Genomic DNA, 6,132 nt, shown 5'->3' with positions numbered 1-6,132 from the left:
AAATACAGTTTTGTTTTGCGAACAGTAAAGGCTACGCAATTGGTGAATATCTAAAACATTTCCACTTGTATTTATAAACAAAAGTAGGTGAAAGTTCCAAAAGTTGTCAATGCGTCAATTGACGCGTTTGATCCTTATAGGTAGTATTTGGATTATTTTTTTTTACAGTTGGTGCAAACAACCTATAATTTATGGTGTATATAGATATCATAAAAATATGAAACCTCAAGGACCATGATGTCAAAATCTACAATAGTTTTTGAATTGTATGCAATTAATATCTCTTAATGGATCAATTGATGCATTCGGTCCTTCTAGTGTTAACAGAATGCGTGTAGAGTGCAAGAGGTATTTGAGGTATTTTTTGCTAATTAAAGAAAGCAACGTTCTAGTAAAAACCAGATGTATTGCAATGAAATCTTTTTTTTATGAATCCATCTTCAGCAACAATGTCTGTCTTATTGAGGGACTGGTATCATTAATATGCGTATACTAAAAGGCCCTTATACATTTCGGACATCACGAAGACAATTGCGGCGTCCGGAGGTGAGGATGTTTATTGGTCTCATTTCCAATAACACTCTAAACGCAGTTGTGCAAAGGATTTAAATCTGGCGAATTTGGAATCCAGAAGTTTGGTTTCACATGAACGTAACGATTTTATGACATTCAGTCTTGGTACAAGTCATCTTGAAACACGCATGACATTCTTTAGCATACTACATCCAGAGCTTAACAACTATATTCAGCATCTTAACGCAACGTACCTAATAGCATTAATTCTAAAATCTGCTAAATAGATATAAGGTGGCTTTATCTATCTATCTATCTATCTATCTATCTATCTATCTATCTATCTATATCTATCTATCTATCTATCTATATATATATATATATAATATATATATATATATATATATATATATATATATATATATATATATATATATCCATTTGTCTATGTGAGTGTATCGGTCTGTCTTTCTGTCTGTTTAATTTAAATATCCGTTTAATTTGTCCTTGGCGAATGCCTCATAATACGCTCTTAAAATCTTCTATGCTTCTCGTCGGCTATCGCATGTCACCCCGTCTTCCGGTGTAATCCAATGGATCACACACACGCGTTTATTATATATATATATATATATATATATATATATATATATATATATATATATACACGTACATATATATGGATGTGTATATACACACACTCACCAGATGTACCAGGTTGAGTCAAAGGTTTTTTCGTATTTTAAGCTGTGACTTGTAATTCAAACAAATTGCATTCAAACTCTCAAACTGGTTTTATTTCATCACAACGCATCCTATCATATTGTATTGCCTGTTATCATCGCTGTTCCAGAAGTGCAATCCCACGCCTATACCATTTGGGTGGCTTAGTGGCAAAAAATGTTTCCCGCTCATTTTCAACTTCATCGATGTACTTGATCTTCTGTGGTTTCAGGAAAAGAGAAAAAGGACTCGGTGTGGTAATCTGGTGGCACAAGGCCTGGACTGTAGACAGGGTGATCAGCACTTCCACATCTCCAAGTCCCTTAGGGTTGCACTTGGTGACATTGGCAGTGTAGGCTGGGATATTATCATGCTCTAAGAGTGCGTGACTTCGGGTGACCAATGCCGAGTATCGGGTTTTCGAATCGTTATATGTCGCTGTAATTTTTTAATCTAATTGTTAGCGTTCAAAGCATAACCGTCTGTTAAAATTAAAAGTGTAAATTCTACCATACAAAAAACACAACATTTTATTCAAAGCACATTGGTTTGACAGCAGGTTCTGAATTCTGACCAGAACGAATCCACGTATTAGGTTTAGGTAGGTGAATCTATTTTTCATCTCCGGTTACAAATTCGATACTAGAAACGTCTATCTCGACGATTTCCCAGCAGTTGTTTGCAAACGTTTATACGCTGTTGAGCCTGGCCGCTGGTCACTTCATAAGAAGCTTCTCGACAGCGTTTCTACATAAAGCCAAGCTTATGGAGGTGTCAGTTAATGGTGCTTTGTGAAGTGCAACGTTCTGTCGACAATGTAAGTGTGCTTGCCCTTGGCTGTTATTCAACCACAACAAGAAAGGCTACATCTTCTACATCGGATGGTCTCTCAGACGTTGGTTTGTTTTTGAGGCTGGTGTCACCTTCCTTTAAATCTGTGAACCAGATTTGTGCCACACGTTTGTTGGCATTTCCTGGGGATTCCATATCATTAATTTCATACCCTTGCACTCTGTCCTTTATTTCCCAGGTAGCGTAAAATGTATCTAATTAAAAAGAGATTATTCGAAATTAATGCCATAAATATGCAAATTACCAAAAAGCATAAGAAAAATCAGAAAAATCTTTTTACTCAACCTTGTATGTATATAACATGTTCGGTACGTTTCAATGTATTGGTGCTGAAAGGTTATCTTTGCATGGAACTATGACCTTTCACCGAGAGTGAAATATTTCTAATCCTCCAATTACATACAAGCATACTTTTCTGAAACCCTTTAAAACCATCAATAAGAAATATTTGTAATTTTAATGTCTACTACTTGAACAATACCATAGAAATTTAAGTGGAAAGCCTAAACATTTTCTTGCCCTTAATTGATATACATGATATCAATCCTAAATGTATTAAATTGAAAGTTACATACAGAATGGGAATTCAATACGTTTTAAGTCATTGCGTGCTCCTAAAAATTTGGTAGCTGGGCAACGACTTTGCATTCTATTGACTGAATAGAAATACTAAAAATCAGACTATATTTATAATAGATATTTTAGTTTTCAATCTAGTGTTGACTAAAAAAAAAATATTAATGCTTTCTTTTTGTCCAAGATATTCTCGAAAGTCTATATACCCACATCTCAAAAACTTGCGATATTTCCTTATATACTATGTGTTCATTCTTGTAGAATTTTTAGTTACTGCTTAGCAATATTATCATCTATCATTTGGTTAGTCGTATTTTACTCCTAATTTTCCTGCAGTCTCAGGTTTGGGGTGTTATGCATAATAGAACACAAATAGACAATTTCATGCCATTTAGTATATGTCTGTGAAGGCGCATGGCTCTGTGGTTAGAGCGTAGAGCTTACGATCGTGAGGTTGTGAGTTCGATTCCCGGACCGGGTTGCGTGTTGTGTTCTTGAGCAAGACACTTTATTTCACGTTGCCCCAGTTAACTCAGCTGTAGAAATGAGTTGCGACATCACTGGTGCCAAGCCTTTGCCTTTCCCTCGGATAACACTGGTAGGGTGGAGAGGAGAGGCTGGTATGTATGGGCGACTGCTAGCCTTCCACAAATAATCATGCCCTGATTTGTACCTCGGAAGGTAACTTCCTAGGTGCAATGCCATTGTCATTCATGACCGAAGGGTGTCTCCTCCTAGTATATGTTTACCCTGATATTGAAAAGAATACAGAATCGCTATGATTTCTTGTTATGTCATCTGAAATTTTCCAGAAGTACACTTTCTTTCATGGTTACTAGGAAGGTATCTTTTTGCTTTTTTTCTACTCTAGATACAATGCCCGAAATTTTCGGGGAGGAGGTCAGTCGATTAGAGCGACCCTAGTACGCAACATGTACTTAATTTTTCAACCCCGAAAGCATGAAAGGCAAAGTCGACCTCGGCGGAATTTGAACTCAACATAAAGACAGACGAAATACCTATTTCTTTACTACCCACAAGGGGCTAAACACAGAAGGGACAAACATGGATAGACAAACGCATTAAGTCGATTATATCGACCCCAGTGCGTAACTGGTACTTAATTTATCGACCCTGAAATGATGAAAGGCAAAGTCGACCTCGGCGGAATTTGAACTCAGAACGTAGCGACAGACGAAATACCGCTAAGGATTTCGCCCGGTGAGCTAACGATTCTGCCCGCTAAGTACTATATTCTTTATTTGGAAAAAACAGTGACTAGTCGCTCACATTCTTTCATTTCTCTCTTTAATCAAGTTTGAGTTATATTCTCGTTGGCGATTCTTTGCTGGTTTTTACCCTAAAATTCATTATGATAATTCGGTGGCAAAATATACTATAGCAAGAAAATTAGAAGCAGAGCATGAAAATGAGAGAAAACATGAAAATAAAAAGGAACTGTTAATTTGCTGATTATGTTATAACCGAGAAAAACTTTCTCACAGAGCACTCATTTATATTCACTTACAAACATATTTGTTATGGTGTGACTTTTGAATTCCGATTTTCATCTCTGCTTAGAGATTCATAAAGATTCCAACGTCATCAAATCACTGATGTTAACATCCTTCCATGCAGAACTATCATGAGCAAGATCCCCTTATTGATTTGGTTCGATGTCGCTATCTTTCAAAGTTGCTTTCAATGAATCTTTGAGCCTTTTTGCGCAATGAATCAACACTGAGCTCTCCTTGTAGTTACATCTATCCGAAATCCGAATAATCCAAGATTTAGATAAGGATTTGACTGTAACCTTTTTTTAAAAGTAATTACTAAATTTCTTAGCTTTTTTCCAATAGCAAACACCATTAAATAATAATTTTATAGTTTGAATCTTGCCATTATCCGTCTACGTAATTTCAGATATTTTCGTATGTCAATATTTATTTCAACTATTTTCTATATTAAAGTAACAAAAGTACTGTAGTATTCTTTTGTTCCAAGTTCCTAGACGTATGTGCTTGCTCCTAGTTTTCAGAACAGCAACAGCTGAGACCAGCTTCCATTTTTTTTTATTTGGGCTACAATCATGATCATGATCATCATGTTCATGATCATCGTCGTCGTCGTCGTCATCATCATCATCATCATCATTATCATCAACATCATCATCATCATCAACAACAACAACAACAACAAATACAGGAACAACAACAGCAATGATCTTAGTTGAATATATCGCCTCTTCCTCTTTGCAGTTAATATATGGATTAGTAACAGATGTCTAGTCTTTTTCCGCTCTTTTTCTACGACATGATGCTATTCACGGTTAATGAAGAATTTGAACATATTAGCGGTCTTGTCCTTTCCTCATTAGCTGGTTAACAATCTTGGCATTTGAGGATAATACATTTGAAGATAATACATTGTACCACACATTTTACTTTTAAGCCTTCAGAGTCATTAGCATCTGATTCGGATCTTCTATATCTTCTGCTAAAGTGTACTTGATAAGTGACGTTCTCCTTACAATTATTTTTTCCAGACAACTGATGTCCCCGATTTAGCTTATTTTCAGAGTCGATGCAAGATACCGTAGGGAGACTACTGGTATAAGCTTCTGATTTCAGGGATCCATTCGTGGGAGCTGTGCAAACATGGGGGAACAGTGCTCAAATTAATGATTTTGTAAACCATGATCGGGTAACGAAGATACTTCCCTTCATGAACGTACAAAACGCACAATATATATTATAATGTACATATGAACAATATACCACAAATATTACATAACGTTATTAATTTTCAAGCGATAGCATTGCAAGAATCCGTCGTGGTTCAAGGTAGTAAGAAAAAGAAAAAAACAGGCGAATCACAAATCAATGAGTGCAGAATAAAAGATTAATCATACAAATGGTATTATACAGTTCTGTCTTCTTGAATCTTTGAATCTTATATTGATGTCGGGAGTAAAAGCAATTTTACATCATTTAAGGATGACAAGGCAATTAAAATGAGGGAGAAATATATGGAATAAGTATTGAACTTTTTCCATTTATATCTTGATTTAAAATTCTTCTAGGTTTGATCTCTCATTTATTCTTCAGAGATCGATAAAAAGAGTTACATACTAGAATCTATCTGATCTACTCTACCCCAGTAAAGTATACAACGTAGAACTTGATTAAATTCGTACAGGGTAGCGAAAATGTTAATCACCAAAATACTAATTACCTGCAAAGAACAAAAAATACATAAACAAATAATTAAAGAAGAAAATGAATCAGTGCCACTAGGTGGTAATTTTCAATACAAGACGAATAATTAGTTTAGTCGGTGGTAAAGAAGTGGGGGAGGGGTCTGATTAGCTATTTGATGTTTAGACTGTATAAGTACTTTATTATATGTTGTGTGTGTGTGTATATGTGCGTAAGTGCATGTCTGTTAGCAATTGTGTATATTTCCGGT

This window comes from Octopus sinensis, linkage group LG5, assembly GCF_006345805.1.
Source record: "Octopus sinensis linkage group LG5, ASM634580v1, whole genome shotgun sequence".
NCBI lineage: Eukaryota > Metazoa > Mollusca > Cephalopoda > Octopoda > Octopodidae > Octopus > Octopus sinensis.
This window is presented reverse-complemented; position numbering follows the sequence as displayed.